Source organism: Microtus pennsylvanicus, chromosome 6 (genome assembly GCF_037038515.1).
Source record: "Microtus pennsylvanicus isolate mMicPen1 chromosome 6, mMicPen1.hap1, whole genome shotgun sequence".
Lineage (NCBI taxonomy): Eukaryota > Metazoa > Chordata > Mammalia > Rodentia > Cricetidae > Microtus > Microtus pennsylvanicus.
Genome location: NC_134584.1, coordinates 61996818 through 62016546, shown reverse-complemented (window position 1 = coordinate 62016546; position 19729 = coordinate 61996818). Strand labels below are relative to the sequence as shown.

At 34.9% G+C, this 19729-nt stretch overlaps 1 pseudogene; it reads right to left on the bottom strand.

The window, feature by feature from the left end:
- Positions 1-6269: 6269 nt before the first annotated feature.
- Positions 6270-6562, bottom strand: LOC142852850 (small ribosomal subunit protein eS28-like; annotated as a pseudogene).
- Positions 6563-19729: the final 13167 nt, after the last annotated feature.

The following is a 19729-nucleotide window of genomic DNA, read 5'->3' as shown; positions in this document are numbered from 1 at the left end:
TCAAGTAATCCATGCTTTTCTCTATCATTAAAGCTTTCCATTTCCTGTATATTTTTAAAACTTCAGAAGTGTTCTTAATATTCACAAAACATGCCTATACTGAATTAAGAAAATTTTATTTAGCCCTGCATTGAGTCTATAGCACTAACAAATTTTCCCCAAGAAGAATTAAGAGACTAAGCATTATAGCAAAACAGACTTCCAAGGAAACATTCAGCTACATATAAAGTGCTGAGTGTAGGACTGATTTAATTTCTCTATATTATATTAACTTGATATTATTTTTAGTTCTACATATGAAACTGACATATTACTATGTGGATATAAAAATTCCCCCCATATATATATATATATATATATATATATATATATATATATATATATATATAATCTCACAATGAAACAGTTTTGAAAATCAGCTTCTTCATGACAAAAACCAAATTCAAGGTTTGGCTATATAGTAAACACTACTGATAAGCAGCAATGAGAGCATGGGCTTACTGTCCAATGTTGAAAGAATAATTGTTTAAACTTAGACTTCCAAGTTTTAACCTCATAAACAGTTTTGTAAATTAAAAGATATAATTCTATTTCAAGGAAAATAGAAAAGATACAGGAAGTCTAAGAACAGTTAATACAGTTTGCTCAGACTTCTTCGCGAACATTTAATGAAATTTCAAATGTGAACAAAATGTGCATTATTCCCTTGGACTTCCCTCATAACATCCAGATCCTCTGGAGTTTGGGTATAGCAGGGGCTCTTTACTGACACTGATATAAGTGACTGAGTAAACATCTCTACAGTTCTCCTCTTACCCACTCAAAGTTCATAATGCCTTGAAATTATACAAAATTTCCATTTGGTAGATTGCACATTTAATTACTATTATATGATTTGAATGCACATTATGTGAGGCATGAAATTTAAGATGTATTATAAGTAAAGATAAGCATTCAATATAACAATGATTTTTAACCATGATGTACACATCTTTAAGAAGAGAAATTGGAGGTCTTTGGAAAAGTAAACATGGAACAACTATTGCAAAATATTGAAAAATTTATATCAAGGTGATAGATTTATAATACAGAAAATGAATATTGAGCACAAATGAATGGAAAAATGAATGTACTCAAACATGCAAATTCTTCATAGATGAGACAAACATATTATAATTTTTATAATTTAATATTTCACTTGTTAAAACATTCCTTAACAGTCACAAGTATTAAGTAAGTCCAATGTGCTTTTGTGGGTTAAGTATGAGGAAACTTCATATCTGTTTTCATTGTTTATTTGACCAAGAAATTTCATGGTTGAGTTGTGACACATTTTTAATCCATATTTATTTCATACTAAGGGACCTAATATTATGCCTTGTTTCTATGTTACTCTTTCTCTAAGACATTCAGTTTTATACTTTTTATATGTTAAAGTTTTTTTAGAACAAAGTGAACATTTCATCAAAGAGTATTAGCAACTATTTTTTTTCTCATTATTGTGTGTGTGTTTTCTTTAGCGGGTGTATGCATTCAGGTACATGTGGCAGCCAGAAGTTAATATTGTGTGTCTTCTTCAATCACTTCTCTACATTTTTTCTTATACCTACAAAGTTGATAGTTTTAATCACTGTTTATTGCTGTGGGACAATGGCCTTGTAACCTGTAAAGATTTGTCACTTGTATTGGTTTAATAAAATGCTGCTATACAGTAACCATAAAGGAAGTATAAGTAGGGTGAAGAGAACAGAAAAATTCTGGGAAAAGAAAAGGCTCAGTCTGCAGTTGTGTAGGATGGAAGGGCCCCACTTGCTCATCCCAGCTGCCCGGCTAGCTTACACCCAAAATAACCACACAGAAACCATATTAATTTAAACACTGCCTAGTCTATTCACTCTAACTTTTTATTGACTAACTCTTACATCTTGATTTAGCCCATTTCTATTAATCTATGTATTGCCATGTGGCTGTGGTTTACCGGCAAAATTCTAATGAGGCAGAGGGTCCATGGCTTCTCCTGACTCTGCTTTCTTCCTCCCAGCATTCAGTTCTGTTTTCTCCACCTACCTAAATTCCTCCCTATCAACTAGGCCAAGGCAGTTTCTTTATTCATTAACCAATGAAAGCAACACACAAACAGAAGGAACGTCTACACCACAGTTGTAATCCAGACACAAAGGAAGCAAGATGAGAATGCCTCACTGATAAAAGATACCAAGCCATGTGGCTAACACAGACAAGAATTATAGGTTAATTTAAGATGTAAGAGTTAATAAGAAACCTGAACTAAAAGGCAAACCAGTTTATAATTAATGTAGACCTCAGTGTGTTTCTTTAGGAATGAACAGCTGTAGGACCAGGCAGAACAGAAACCTATGTTAACAGTTTTATAGTACATGAGTATAATGTTAGTGATCAAGTCTGTTCTTGAAGAAATTACAGACACATGGGTTTGTGTGTGTATGTGTGTGTATATGTGTGTGTAAGAGAGAGAAAGAGAGAGAGCCTGCACGTGTATGAGTATTAATGTGGGTGCCCATCTGTGTGGAGGCCAGAAGTCAACATTCGATATCTTCTTCAATCACTTTACCTTATATTTTGGAAAATAATCTCTCTTTGAACATAAAACCCACTTATTTGGTTACACTGGTTGGCCAGCAAGCTCCATGGATGCTTCTGTTTAGTTCCCTTGTACTGTAATTAAGATGCATGCTACCGTGCCACACAGACAACATCACGTGACTGAGTAATAAAAAATAGAAACCAAGGTAAAGCTAGCTTATAAATGCAATCCCATTGGCTAGTTTTCATATGTCATCTGTGACCTCTGCAATGTGCAATAAATATTGTATCTTAGTTAAAGTTTATTCCTGTGAAGAAACAGCAGGATGATGGCAACTCTTAGAAAGAAAAATGTTTAACTGGGCTGACTTACAGCTGACAGATCGAGACCATAATTGTCATGGTGGGACACATGACAGCATGCCAGCAGAAACGGTGCTAAAAGGTGTCTGAGGGTTCTGCATCTGTATTCACAGGCACCAGAAAGAGAGCATGGCCCACTGGCCAAGTTTGAGTTTCTAAGATCTAAAAGGCCACCCCACCACAGTGACACACATTCACCAACAAAGCCACACTTCCTTCAACAAGGCCAGTTCCTATGGAGCCCATTTTTATTCAAATCACCACATACCACTTCCTGTCTCCCAAAGGCTTGTTGTCGTATCATAATGCAAAATTCATTTAATCCAACTTTGAAAATCCCCATAGTCTTCAACAGTCACAAACATGTTTTAAAGTCCAAAACTAAAGTATCTTCTGAGTCTCCTAGCAATTTCCTAATTGTAATCCCTGTAAAATCAAAATGAAACAGTAAATCACATACCTCCAGCATGCAATGGCACAGAATAGATATTACTGTTCCAAAAGGCAGGAAAGTGAGCATTCTAATGACTCCAAGGTGGTCAAGGATCTTCAATGCTTCATACAATGGTCTCTCTAGGTCTCTATTCAGTGGCACCCTGACACATCAGGTCTTAGTGCCTTTCCTTAGTTGCAAAGGAATTTTCAGTACTTCTTTCATGTATCTTTGACTCTAAAACCAGAACCATTTGGCGAAAGCAAAAACTGCTAAGTTTTACTGCTTGCTGGTGTTAGGATTCAGGATTATACTGGCCTGCCCTGTTATCTGACAGCATGTACCTTAGCTGTACCCTGGCCAACCCAGGGTCCTAGTTTGTAGGCAGGTACAAAAGTCCCTTTAAGACCCATGTTCTGCCTACTCAGGTCTCTCTTTTCCCTGTTCTTCTGAAGAGGTAGGTCTCTGCCTCTCTCCCTCTACCCTCCTTTCTCTCTCTCCCTCCTCTCTGTCTCTCTCGTTTGCTCACCCAGACCCAAAAAGATGAACATGGGATGTACTCACTCATAATTGGTTTCTAGCCATAAATAAAGGTCACGGAGTCTATAATTGGTGATCCTAAAAAGGAACAAGTTTTATTCCGATCATCACACACTGCCATGGCAAGGTACAAATGCTTGTATAATAATGACATGAACATCAAGGGAGTAAAACATTATATCTTGCTTGGATTTAAAGCCAGCTCCAGAGGATAAAACCCATACATACCTGGAAGCATTATCAGGCGAACAATACATCCCTAGTCAGATTATATTAGTCCTAAGGGAGAAACACTGTTATGTTGGTTAAAAGAAAGAAAGAAAGAGAGAGAGAGAGAGAGAGAGAGAGAGAGAGAGAGAGAGAGAGAGAGAGAGAAAAGAAAGAAAGAAAGAAAGAAAGAAAGAAAGAAAGAAAGAAAGAAAGAGGAAAAGAGTTTTAAACCAATTCCTGATAACTAATGACTTATCTTTACCATAATGTATCAATGCATCTCTCACCCCTCATACAAGAAGCATCTGTTTGCAGTGGATAGCAGTGGATAATGTTTGACACGGTGACCCAAAATTTATCAGGAACTCAAACAACAAGAGACTACAAAATGTTCTGCCCAAAAATCACATTCCTTCTCCCCAAAGACTCAGAGATCATTGCAGAAGATGGGTAAAGTATAGGCACATGAAGCAATATATTCTGGACGCAGCGTGGCAACTGCATGTGCACACTCAAAGTGATTGGGACAGCATGCATAAATCTTTGAAAACCCAAGACAAACCAAATCCCAACACAAAAAGAGGAGTCAAGCAATCAATCTCATCCCACAAAATAGAGCTATTGGGAATTGTATAGCTACTGGAGATGGAGAGAAAGATATTTGTAAGAGTGTTCTTGATCATGCTTTAGTAGATGACCAGACAGTCAATACCATTTGAACACAGCAAATTGGTCTTTAAGGATAAAAAAAAATAGCACAATAGCCCAGGAAAAGGTGGAAGAATTGGAAAACATCTTTTTTCTTTAAGGGACATAAATGTAGACAAGGGAGGAGAGGAGAGTAAGAGTGGGGGAGAGATGTGAATGAGGGAGTTCCAGCTATCAAAAGCACTTCGTATCATTATGTGTTCAGAGAATTATCAAAGAAAACATTCCATAAAAGCTATTTGTAGAAAGTATTGAACATGGTCATGAGTTTCTTTCAGACACCAGAAAATGTTCTACTAATCAGTAGTTTATCAAAGATATATTTTACTTCTCTTTCCTTTTCTCTTTCTAAGAAAAGAAATCAGATTTAAAGGTTTAGCTTCTCTCAGTCAAGAGCAATCAAACAAAGGCAAGCAAGCAGCAGCAATGACAACAAACCCACTCCCAATGATCATTACCCTGATCGGACTGCAATCATCAGCACTGGGAATAAATCATCCACTAGCAAAAGGACTATTACCTGCTGGAGACTCAAGGGTTGGTTGCATTTTAAACAACAAATTATTTTAACTAAATTATATACTATATACTTTTAAATGATACAATCCTTCTAAATATTTAGTGAGTAAGTGCAATATGGGCATAAATTGTAATATACTAGGAAATAGATTAAGTTATATGGCTCATTAGATTGTAGTATCTACTTTATTAAGCCGTCTTGATCAGAATCTATTTAAACACTAAGAAATGTAGGAGGAGGGCACGCTTGTTTGTCCCGGCCACCAAGAACAGAAATAACCATATAGAAATTGTATTAATTAAATCATTGTTTGGCCCATTAGCTCTAGCTTCTTATTGACTAACTCTTATAATAATTTAACCCATTTCTATTAATCTGTATACCACCTAGTGGCAGTGGCTTAACGTTGAAGATTCAGCATGTCTTACTCTGGCAGTGGCCCCATGGCGGCAGCCCCATGGCGGCTCTCTGGCTCTGCTCTTTCTTCTTTAGTCCATCTTCCCTGCTTAAGTTCTGCCCTATCAACAGGCCAAGGCCTGTTGATTATTCATTAATGGTGATGACAGCACACAAAGGGGAATCCCATACTAAAGATATGCTTTAACCTGAAATCCTTTTTTTCAGAATTTCTGTGACTAATAAAAATCCAGAGAAATGTGATAATGATGTATAACCTGTCTTTCCCCTCAATTACGCTAATTAAATTTGTAACAATGAAAGTTTCTCTTTCAATAATTTTGAACTTAAATATTACATAAGGGTTCTAATTTTACTCTACAGTTACTAACTTCCCTTAATCAATGCACATTAATTGTGAGGTGAAGCTATTTTATAATCAGTGAGCCGTTACATTTTCTACCTTGCAGTTGTATTCGAATAATTGGGTTTATTTTCGAGGAGTCTCATTTAATACAACTTTAAAATAAAACAAACAAACAATACAAATGTTTTATTTAATAGTCTCAGGTCATCATGGGCCAAGTGATGCATTCTCAGGACCCAGCAGGAAGGTCAGTCAGCGCAACCTCCGAGCCTCTCTTTCTGACTCCAATAGGGTGAGCACATCTCCCTCTCGAATGGGACCTTTGACGTTTCAGATGATGGAGCGGCTGGTGTCATCCATAAATTCCACACGCACCTGCGTGCACTGTCCCTGCCAACCGGGTCCTGCCCAGCACTTTGGTTACCCTAGCGAGCTTGATGAGCTGCACGCGACTCGTGTCCATGATAACGGCGATCAGGTGGAGAGGGAACAAATTTTGATAGTAACAAAAGAAACTTGTAGAATAATTTCAACTTTATTTTTTTTTTTACTGATTTCCTTCTTTGTCTACTATTTCAACAAATGTTCATTGAAGGCTTAGTTATGCATCAGTTTTACATATTACATTTTAATGTTTCAGTGTAAAATTTCGCATGTTCTAATTTGTTTACTTTGATTTTTATTTACTTTGTTTTTTTAAGCTTTCTTTGTTTTTGATAATATTAAGTTTGGAACACATGGTTATAATTTTTAAGATATATACCATAAATGTGATAAATAGCACATCAGTGTAGTTCTGAATTCTTAAAATCTCTACTTTTCACGAACATCACTCTTTCTTTTTTACAACTTTCTGTAGCTTAGATCCTCAGAGAATAAACACAGTCATTTGTTCCTTCTTGCTTTTATGCTAACGTGATGAATAGAATACAATGAAATAGGTGATCATTGTTAAAACAGTTCTAGTCATACACTCTATGAGCTAAAATAATACAAAAGAATCTAGAAAATTTGCATATGCATGAATAATCAGATTCATTAAAATATCTGGTGCCTGATCTCATAGTGAAACCCAAACTCAGATGTGTCCTAGATATGCACCTTGGTAAAATGCAGTCAGTCATTTACCAGCTGACAATATAATTTCATAATTAAACTCTCAAAGACATTAATTACTCTCAAACAACCTGGAAACTACAGTTTGATTAACCAGTTACTTGAAAGTGCTCAGTTCCTAGCACTCTTGCTATTCACATCTACTTTTCCTGGCTTCCCCTTTGGTGGCTGCATTCAATCTGTAACATTCTAGTACCTTACATTGGTGGGGAGTGGGAAAATGTAACATTTGCAAACTCCCCAAGGAAACAACAGTTGTCATCCATAGAAATATCCTGAGTATCTCAAATTAAGAGCTCTTTTCTGTTAATCATGAAGAAATTAATCATTGCGAAGATTTCTTCTTTAACTGAGAAAGTTCCATTTTAGCAGTTTTATTTATAAAACTTCAGGATTGTCATTATACCTCTGAATTTTCTTAAAATTATTCCAGAATGCTTTATACCCTTTTCCTTATGTTTTTAACTTCTCTGCATCTAAGTGGATATTTCAAAACAGATAATAACTGATGCATGTTGCTCTCTCTGATTCTTTATACAACTAAACCGAAAGACATTTCAATAAGTTTTTCTTTCAGAACTACTCAGTGTTAGTATAAATACTAATATATGGACTCAATTACATGAAACACCACTTGACCATTGTATAATAGTTATGGTCTATAATCATATAATAATCAATTAAATTTGAAAATTTTATTGTCTAATGTAGATTTTTAGAAGTACTGAGTTTTGTTTTAAGAAGGTTAATCTGATAGAGATTTGAAAATCTACAGATTTGAAAAGTCTACAGAATATTTCAGTTGCTACTGTACTCTGTATATTACAAAAAGGGTAAATGATCTTTCTAATCACCCAAACTAAACTTCTTACCTCCGCAGTCTTGTCTGAGGTCCATATTCTGTTTGTACACACTGGTGCTTTATGAGAGATTCTGTTTTCATAACCACACCTCTGGTATTTTTCTTTTTGTAAAGAAAAAATTCTCTGCCAAACATAATTTAATTCTTTTGTTAAATAAACCATTCCTATTGCTGTGACCATAGAACTATAAAATGCACTTTGTTTTTTATACAATCCTTTTTACATAATAGAAAGTATAATGTTCTCCCAGTCACAGAGCTAAGCTTAAAATCTAGACTTGTGAATCTAGACCTCAGTTCATTGGTCTTTTAAATTTTATTATGTTTTCTTTTGTACTGTTATATACTTTATATAATTCAATATCAGTCAGATAACCACAGGTAATTATAAGTACTGTGCTTCTTTAGTTTTTATCAATAGTTGCAACCATCTATACAAAAGTTTTTAAAAAGGTTGGTCAATAATGACTCTATGTTTATTTTGCAAAACAAATTAGTCTGCCTTACCCTTCCAGTCACAGGCAAGATTCATACACTCTCACAGTTTAGTACTTTCACATGGATCTTTTGCCAGCAGTGCCAAAGGCCTATTTTCCTACCTTCTTTTATAATATAAGACAAATTAATTTACACTCTTACCAGAAATAGATGATAACAAAGAAATGACAAATATTAAATTATGGGGATTTTTTATATAATATATATTATATTAATATGCCTCTATCTTTCCTCCCTCCAGCTCTGACCATGTACCTAATTGTCTCTATTTCTGTCATTGTTAGTATTTATAATATGTGTGTCTAAAAGTGTATGTTTATCGTTTCTGTTTATATAATGTTATTTATATGTATATTGTTTCAGAACTTACTACTTAGTACTGGATAAATAATTTGGATTCTTCTGCAAAATAGGTTATTTCTCTCACTCTCAACATTCCTTGATTGCTTGTAGTTCTTTGTGTAGAGCTTAAACCTTGTGAGATTTCCTCTTTTTCCTTTAGGATATCTGATGGTGTCATTGTTGTTCAGACCACAGTAAGAGAAAAGACTCCATGGGTGTAGTTTCTCTGATATTTCTAGAAGACACAACCTCACAGCAAACAATTTTTACTCTAGCTTTCATAAGGTTTCAACCCTTCTTCTGAAATGATCCTTAGTTACAGGTATTGCACTGTAGATTTATAAGTTGGGGCTGGACACCACAGGATCTCTTGGTTGTAGAAATTTGATGACTTATGTTTTGTTTGTTTGTTTTTCGCAATTCTCACCACTTAAGGCGGTTTCTGTAAGAATGGCTAGCATAGCCCCATATGTGTGAATTCTTAATCATTAAAGAATGGCACTACATGAGGAACAATAGAAAATGTGGCCTTGTACTGAGTAGGATGTGGGAGAAAGTGTGTCACTGAGGGTGGACTTTGAGGCTTCAAAAGCCCAACTCAGGCCCAGAATCTCTCTCTCTCTCTCTCTCTCTCTCTCTCTCTCTCTCTCTCTCTCTCTCTCTCTCTCTCTCTCTCTCTCTCTCATCCTACTGCCTATGCATCCAGATGTAGAACTTTCTCCATCATTATGTTCTTTCTGTATGATAATGGACTGAAGGACCTATTAAATGTCTTCTCTCATAATAGTTCCCAAGGTCATATTGTCTCTTTACAGCAATAGAACAGCAACTAAGACACCCCTTATTAAGGAAACTTCTCTTTGAAACAAATGGAGCCCTCAGCAGCATGTTTTTCAACTATGTTATAAATATTTACTCTTGTTTCTAAAGATAATGGAGCTTTAATTCCTCATCAATTAAATATAAATTTTTCTTAAATTATTTTAACTTTATATATAAATAGTGGTTGATGTAGCACGCATTAAGAATGGTAACAATTGTAAAATTGGTACTTATATATTGAATTATATATTTTGAAAGAATATAAATTAATATCTGATTAAATCGATTTAAAGTGATGCCAAGCACTCAAACTGTTTAAAACAATTTAGAATGAACTACAGCAATGGTTTCTGACATTTTGGTCCAATATCTAAAATCTTATGCAGTGAAAGTAAGTGTTAGTGTTTGGAATGAATGTATTTTTGTGTTTATTTTATATGAGTGTGTGGCTGTCTGTGTATCTGTGTGTGTATGTGTGTTTTGAGGAGTGTGTTTGTGTGTTCCTGATATAGCACTTAATATGAATTTGTGACAAAAGGATATACCCTCAGCTGAATGCATAATGATGACATTTTCCAGAACAATACACACATATAATACATTCAGAATCAGCCCAAAGATGAAATAACTTGATGAATGAAACACATATCAAGTTTGACCTTATGGGCACTCTCAGACATAATATATGAATGTCAACTGAATACTGTAAAAGCAGTTTGATTACGTTTATCAAAGCACAGAGAAAAGTTACCAAAATGACAGATGATTCTTGAGACAACAGAAAATTGAAGTTTCTATGAACTATGTATTATACTCATTTTTACTTTCTGTGTATAGGAATTGAATACAGCATCCTGCTTCATACTAATTTTATTAAAATTTATAAAGGAACAAATGTATTCTAGTTGTGTTTAAAATAGTTATTTAAATAGTTATTGAATTTACATTCAATATATAGTGTAAATAAAGAGATATAGTGATTGTTTTAATAAACAATACAGGGAACTGTGGCATAACTGATCATATAATTTAAAATAAATAAAACACAAAGAACATATCTGAAGCCAGGAAAGAGAAAATTCCATGCAAAATAGTGTTAAGTCTCACTATTATGTACAAAATAATTTCTCTAATTACATAATTAGACATATTTACTTCTAAAAAGAAATTTAAGCAGAGTTACCAAAATGCTGCATTTCAGTTTTTAATATATCACAGAAAATATATGAAAGAACTTAAGAAAGGAAAATATTCTTTTGGGTGAAAGTTATGAGAAAAGATAAATATTTGGTTTTCTTTGACAGTGTTGGAATTTGTGCAAATAATCTATGAAATGAATGGCTTATTTCCAAATATGATAACTAAAGTTTATAGGTATTTCAAGTTGCCACTGCCACAACAGAATGGAGTTTACCACATTGAAAATAATGTTAGTTTGTCTAGAGTAAGACCCGCTCAAGTTTTTAATTAAGCTTTTCTCATAGAAGACCTCAATTGCCATGAAGGTAGTAATCATAAGAACATTATTTCAATTTTTGACATTATATAACCCTCAGTTTGACTTTTAGAGGAAATAATTGATAAATATGAAATTGTATGAAAGTTTCTATTTGCACATATCCACATACATACCTTGATATTTTGATTCAAATATACACATAAAATGATTACCACAATTAATCTGATTAATACTTTAATCTTCTCTGTGTGATTATGTGTGTATTGAAAACCTCATATCTATCTCATCTGTACATTCAGAAGCATATTAAAACAGTACTATTTTATGGTTCTTATCACCAATTCTTGCTGATGTTACTTAAGTAAAAGTTCCTACCTTTTAGCATCTAACTTTAAAAGAAATCATAAATACTTTTATTTCATACTGAAATAAAAAGTTTAAAACAGTGTTTGGCATTTATAGTTTACTACTAAAGAATATAAAGAAAGGAATACTTTGATTTAATTTTCAGAGATTAAGAAATCAAAACGTTTGAATCTATGCTGACCTTATTGTCCTGCCCATCATCGTTCAACTCTTATGTCAGCCTGTAAATCTGGATTTACTCACCAATACTAGTGGTTTTGATGAGCTCTTAGAGCTTAGGGAATGCATTCCTGAGTTCACACAGACAATAAAATTACCACTATTAGCCTCTTCTGGTAAGGCCAACTTAGTTTCACGGTCTCAAGCTTTCTGTCAACTTCGAGAGACTATGTAATAGAGTGAGGATGAAAGCTTTCTTGACCTAGCATGTTTTACAAAATGACTAACTCTGTCAAGCTTCATGTCCCTTGGCAATCGTGAAGTTAATTTAAAAGCAACGCAAGATTGAAGTTAACATTGTTCCCCAGGAAGGAGAAGGTGAAATCTCTAACACATAACTTGGTATTATTTACATACTTTTTTTTCCTCAGGAACAAATGAAAGGGAATTTTTAATAGCATGTTTTCTATCAGACACTCATTGTCTGGCTTCTAAAGCTTCTATAGCAAATAAAAAATGAGACCTTCATCTAAACTAGATGGTACTGGTTTCTCCTGGATATATTTGCATTTCACAACAGTCACACAAATTACAGATATAAGCCATTTATTTGAGAATGTCAATAGAAAAATAAGTAGTTTTTGAATGTGGAATATTTTATTAGCTCTTAACAGAAATGGACTTCCTGATTTACTTCCAAATGCACCATCCCTTCATTAATCTACTGTTCTTTTTAATTTTGCTATGCCTTTGTCACACAAGGTCCAAGTATTCTATAGTTGCCTGGAGCTGAATATATAGTGATGTAAAATGATCTTGATTCTCTGATTTAACTGCTTGAGTACTGAGATTACAGCTATATGTCATATTAGTTTTATGCAGTATTGGTGATCAGGTCTGTGGTCTATACATAAAAATGGACTTAACATCATGACCCAAATTAAAAGATTAGTAATATTTATGAATAGATCCACATGCTATAGGTGTTTATATCTTTATTATTTCAATTTTTGAAAAAAAATAAGTAAGGGTGTCTTTTTTTTTTTCTTAGCTATTTTGTCATTGTTCTCATGGTTTAAAACACTGACTCCTGACTTTCTTTCTTGCGTATTTTATTTGGAAGAAGGCATTCTCTCGATGTATTTTTCCTTAATCACAAAGCACAGAAAATGTTCCCACATGTGTATGGCAATATTAAAATGGAATCAGTGACAACCAATTAAGAAACAAGCCTTGCCAATGTTAACCCTCAAGAAATAAGTTTGATTCATATTTGTATAGCTAATCTGAACCTTTTCATTACTTAACACTGAAAATGAGAGAATCTGCCTTGCTGCTGAAACACTGGCTAGGTGCATACTTAGTGAAATAAAACGAAAATTGAGAATTATGTTCAATGAAGACTCCTATTAAGAGAGTGCAGGATGAGGAAAGAACATTCTTAGCGAGATAAATGTCCATCGCATTTTATTTAATTTCAATAAACTGCTTCAGAGGCACAGCGTGACTCTCACATCAGAATTTCTAAATTCTGAAACTCTGCTTTGCAAAACTACCTCAGAGAAAAGGTATGGAGTGGAATATAGTCATCTTTCAACAAGCTCTTTCCACGGACTCACATAAAGCCTTATTTATTACTTTATTATTGCCAGTTTGGCCTGGAGCAACCTCCAGGAGAACAATTTCAGCTGATTTTTTCCCTAATCTGTTCAAGGAAATAATGAAAGCTCCATTTCAGTCATGCAAATCACCACAAACTTGCATATTTGGGGCTTGAACAAAATTCAGTCTAACCCAGAGTGAGGTAGAAAAGTTTTCTGTATAATCTACAGTTTGCCTAGGGACTCTTTATTCAAACAGTCTGTGTCTTTAATGACATATTCTTCAATATTATACTAACTTCTTTTGATATACTGATGATCAGTGTTTTCTTATAGATGTGTATGTCACAGGATTAAGATTTTTCATATTTTTGTTTATAATTTTTCTTTTCCAGTAAAAAGTTCATGCTGTCTATTCAAATTAAACTAATGGAAATTGCACAGAACCTAGCAGAAATGAATTTAAAGACTCAGAAAACACATAGGCTTGTAATATTCAGTTATACAAATACTTGATTAATTTTCAACACCTCATTATCCTAACATTCATTTTAACATGATTACTAGATTCTACATTTAAAATTTATTGTCTGCATATTTAAAATTCTGTTGCTTCATTTTCTAGACATGTTATGAGAAAGGAGTTGTTTTCAATGTAATGATAATAGGTCTGTAATGAGAACTGGAGGTCTTTTCTTAGCAAGATACTGTTTACTACCATACAAAATGAAACTTTTTAGTTATTTAGCTAGAGTTTCAAAAGATAAAAACTTCAGAATTTTTCATTTACAGAACCAAATTTTCATATTTCACCTGATGAGGCATAAATGGCATTAATCAATGATGACAGGATGTCTTTAACACTGGGATCATTATGAACTTGAGAAGGAATTTGATTCATTAGGAGTACAACTTTGGTCAGAAGGCTCATGGATTTCATTTGACACCCTCCAATTTATCTTTGGATAGGATCTGTCTAGACGATTAAAGAGCTCTAGGTTTAGATTGCATCATTTAAGTCATTATCTGATTTTGTTTATCAAATTGAATTTTAATTTTAGGCTTTTTGATGACATTCCAGGACCCGAAATCAAAGAGAATATCCTAGTAGTCATGTTTGTCATTCAGATAATACTGAGACCACCATATGACGTCTCTTTTTAAATGATGTTCCTTGGATTTTTAAAAAGATCTACTTTTATATATTTATTTTTGAGCATTTCAAATATGAGTTTTATTCATACATAATTTCCATATTTTCTTTCAAATATTCAACTATTCCAGTGTCACCCTCACAATTTCATGCTCTGATTTTGTAGGACCCAGCCATGATAAGCTTAAGAAGTCTTAGTAGTTTACCCTCAGGAAATACCTGGTTTCAGGAAGGACCACAAACTGAGATTACCCAGGCACCAACCAGAAAGAGACCATCTAAAGGAAATGCATAACATTTCAACCATTGTAAATAGGATCACCTGCCAGCACACTTTCACCAGAACACCCCTAGACAAATATCAGCCAATCGGGGGTCCTGAAACTTAGAAATTTCTTACCCCCACCTTTACTACTATAAAATTCCAATTCTAACTGAGCTCTGGGGCTCTCTGATTATTCCAGTACATTAGACACATGGAAAGACTGAGTTTGCAAACTTGTATAAGAATAAAGGTTCTTTGCTTTTACATCTAGGACTCAGTCTCCTGGTTGGTTTTGGGCGGATTCCGTGATCTCGGAATGACACTTTATTATTGTTAAACACATACACATTCCACAATAATATAATTATATTCTAAATTTGAATATTTATATATAAAGATAATTTTAGCACTCATTGCTATCAAAGAAGCTTCTTTTACAGAACGTGCTATTACATAGACCAACAACTTGTCAAAATGCAGAGAACAACTAATTATGAACCGTTTAACTACATTATTAAATCTATAATGCAACCCCTACACCTATGACTCAGAAATCATTGCAGGAAAAGGGATGGGAAGATGATAATACCAGAAGACTGCAAGGCAGTGTCTTATACAGATCCTCACTCTTAATAGTTTTCTCCTTTGTTTTCACTTTGTGTTTAGATTTTTGCAACTGACTATAAGTTCTCTCTTTTTCTGTAAAACTTTTTACTCATTTTCCATACCAATCCCAGTTGCCACTCTCTCTCCTCCTCTGCCACACCTCCCCACATCCCACCCACATGCACTCCTCAGAGAAGGTAAGGCCTCCCTTGGGGAGTCAACAAAGTCTGATACACCAAGTTTAGGTAGGACCAAGCCCAGGCTGAGCAAGATATCTCACCTGAGCAAATGGGCTCCAGCTCATGGACCAGGGATCGATCCTGGTTCACTGCCAGAGGTTCCATAAACAGACCAAATTACAGAACTGTAGCCCACACTCAGAGGGCCCAATTTGGTTCCATGCTTGCTCCCCAGCTGTCTGCCTAAATTTCCTGAGCTCCCATTTGCTTGGGTCAGCTGTCTCTCTGGGTTTTCCCATCATGATCTTAACCTGCCTTGCTCATATGAAGCCTCCTCCCTCTTTCTCTTCAACTGCACTCCAGGAGCTCAGCCCAGTGCTTGACTGTGGACCACCTCGGCATCTGCTTCCATCAGTTACTTGATGTAGGTTCTACGATGACAAATAGGGCAGTCACTAACCTAATTATAAGGAAAGGCCAGTTTAAGCACTTTCTTCATTATTCCTAGGAGTTTTAACTGTGTTTATCTTGTGAATCCTAGGAAATTCCCTAGCACCAGGTTACTCCCATAATGGAGTACTCCCTTTATCTAGGTATCTCTTTCATTGTTCTCTTTCTCCATGCCACCCCAAATTGGGCAAAGTGAAGCTCTCATGTTCTCAATCCCCATCCTGTTGTAGGAGGCTGCTTGTTTGTTCCCAGATACTGAGCCCTGAAATAACCACACAGAAACTGTATTAATTAAATTGCTGCTTGGCCTATTATCTCTAGCTTCTTATTGGCTAGCTTTTACATCTTATTTTAACACATTTCTATTAATCTGTGTATTGCCACGTGGCTGTGGCTTACCGGATAAAGCTCTATCTGGTTCCTGTCTCTGGCATGGCTACAAGGCGTCTCTCTGACTATGTCTTCTCTCTCCCAGCATTCAGTTTAGTTTTCTTTGCCTACCTCTATTCTGCCCTGACAGGCCTAAGACAGATTCTTTATCAACCAATGCTATTCACAGCATACAGAGAAGAATCCCACATCAACATCCCGTCTTTATAATTTTACTTTAGTTTTACTTTTCATCCACCAGGCACTTAGTCTCCTCGATGTGAAGATGGGTAACCTCTAGATGGGATTAAGGAATATTCTATTCATATTTTCTGCTTCTACCTTCTAATTATAAGAAATTCATTGTGTCACTGTACTTTTCAATGTAGCCATGGGTTTGCAGTATTGCTATCCCCCGTCTCTTTTTTTTTCAAATAATCATTCAATTCTTCGATGATGTCTTTATTTTTGTACAGAACTTAAAATATTTTTGCTTTCCATAGATCTATAGAAACCCATCCATGTCATAATCTTGGAAATAGTTTAAGGAACAACTTTATCTACATTTTAACAAAATGCAACAATCCTAACCATTTGTTCTTTCAATTGAACCTCTTATGTTAGCAAATTCCCTCTCTCCCTGATCTTCTCTTTCCATCCCAACATGTCTTGTCCCATGTTAATACTTTTAGGCTTCCTCTAGTAAAGCTTGCTAATAGATAATTGGTCCAGCCTCAATTCATACTTTTAGTATGTATGCTATTGCCATTCTGTTTTGTATTTTTTCTAGTGATCCCCAATAAGAGAGTAGAAATTTCTTCCTATGATATAGTTAATGAAACTTTTTGTCTTGCAGTTAAGAAAGATGCATTTATTATTCCTCAATGATGTCTTTTATAATGTTAAAACCTTCAAAACAATTGCTAGATGTTTTCATTTGTGTATGTTGTAAAACCAATAAGCTTTACGTTTTTTAATGAAGTAGTATAAATATTTTGTTTTTGTTTTTTTGAGACAGGGTTTCTCTGTAACTTTGGAGCCTGCCCTGGAACTAGCTCTTGTAGACCAGGCTGGTCTCTAACTCAAAAAGACCCACCTGCCTCTCCCTCCCAAGTGCTGGGATTAAAGGTGTGCCACCACTGTCCAACTCAAACTTTGTTTTTAACATGAGTGCAGTATAACTGAATGTGTATGTGAACATATCATTATATACAAAATCATCTCTGGAAAGCATAAGTTTTACCATATGAGAACAGAGAAGGTATACAGCACTGTAGCTTCTGGACACCATTCTTAGCCAAAAAAATTTAAAACAATGTTGTGAAGCCTATATGCATGTACGACTTTATAAAAAAAATAATGTTATAAATCACCATTTGTCCATAAATAAATCAATGGCAAACAAAACAGATTATATTTTTGTATCAGTAAGTACACAGCATTATTTTCCAGTAGAAAGAATACTTGTCTCACACAACAACAGTCATTAATGTTGGGGGCATTCTCCTAAGTAAATAAAGCTATTACAGAAAGGCAAAAACTGCATGATTCTGCTGATGCTAATCAGGATGTGAAGCTCACATACAAAGAACATGCAATGTAGTTGTCAGAGGCTGTGGAAGGGAAAATAGGGACCAGATAATGTTTTACAGATTTTCTAACGAGATGAGAATCACATAGACATTTCCTCACAACAGTATAAATTTGCTTAATGTAAACCGCCTTTGGGTGAGTTACTTAGTCTAGGGGTTGTAACCCACCCTGCAGTTCAGTTATTCCAGGGTCACGGAGAGGCACTATCTGGAAGATGAATAGGCTAAGAGAGAAGAAGGAGGCTAAGCGGGGTTCTTGTCAAAGCCTCAGTTTATTAGAGACAGGTTACAGTTTATATAGGATAAGGAGTTGGGGGGGTGGGCACAGGGGCCTGAACTCTTGCCGCATAGTTCACGTTGGTCACGTAGGCCAGGAGGTTATGTTCAGTCTGGTCACATAGGCCAGGAAGTCACAACTAGCAGTTGACACACCTAGTTCTCTAGATAGTTTGGAATGTGGGGCAGGTTCCGCTAACAGATAGCTCTCCATTAACAGCCAATTTGGGTGTGGGGTAGACTCTGTCAATAGAACGATTCCTAACACAATTAGGGGTGTGGGGTTCTCTGCAGACTCTCCAGGGCGATGGTTCCTGCAATAATCCTAGGAGGAAACGGCTCCTGACAGCTTAGCACCCTTTGTCTGTATAGCTAAAATTGTTCAGAAAGTAAATTGAAAAATTTTTGACAGAACAACTTTATTGTTTAAGGTACACAATCTGTAGGTCTTTTTCTCAATTAAAAGTTGTTATTTGAAATGCAAAATAATTTAAAAACTGAAAACAGAGTTTAGGTGTCAGCACGAAAGCTTCAAATTGCATAATGTGATACATTTGAAGAAAGCTTAAACTGGAGATCTATCTATCTATCTATCTATCTATCTATCTATCTATCTATCATCTATCTATCATCTATCCATCCATCTCTATGTATATCTATCTATCTATCTATCTATCTATCTATCTATCTATCTATCTATCTATCTATCTCTGTCTCTCTCTATATATATATATTCTACTCAAATAAAACTGTTGTTATAGATATGAAACTATCAATGTAATTATAATATTTTTCTTCCTTAGAAAAATCATATACACAGCATGTTTGTTTTATTTGAACAAATACTGACATAATTTGTAAATATTCTGACAGAGTATAAAAATAATGTCAAATTATGAAGATGTAAACTTTTCCAATGCTTTGAACATGGTTTAAAAGTGCTAAAAGTATAGAGAAAAAAATAAACATTCCATCAAATGGTATTGAGAAAAGAGGGTATTGCCAGAGTCCAGATCCAGCAGGTCAGGGAAATTGCACTGGAGATGTGGAGTCGGTGGCTACAAAAACACCAAGGATAGTTATTTGAGGGGGAAATATTTCTTTTTTTCTTTTTCTTCTGCTTCTGTGTTTTTCCTTTAGCCTTTGTGCATCACTGAAGACAAAAATTTCTATGTAAAAAATGATTATCTCACAACCACATAAATTGTCTGTAACCACATAAAAATATGTAACCACATATTTTCCAAAAAAAAAAAAAACAAATTTAAATCTTTACAAAGGAAGCAACCCCATTATAGTCATAAGTTACATATGTTTCCTAGAAGCCCACTTGTATTTTAAAATTATCCTTTGTCGTGTGGGATTTTCCTCTCTACGCTGTGATTACCATTAATGAATAAAGACTGCTTACAGTCTATAGCAGAGATAGGCGGGGAGAACTCGACTGAATGCTGGGAGAAAGGACAGTATCAGAGAGAAGTCACATAGCCCCACAGGAGACAGACGCCAGAACTT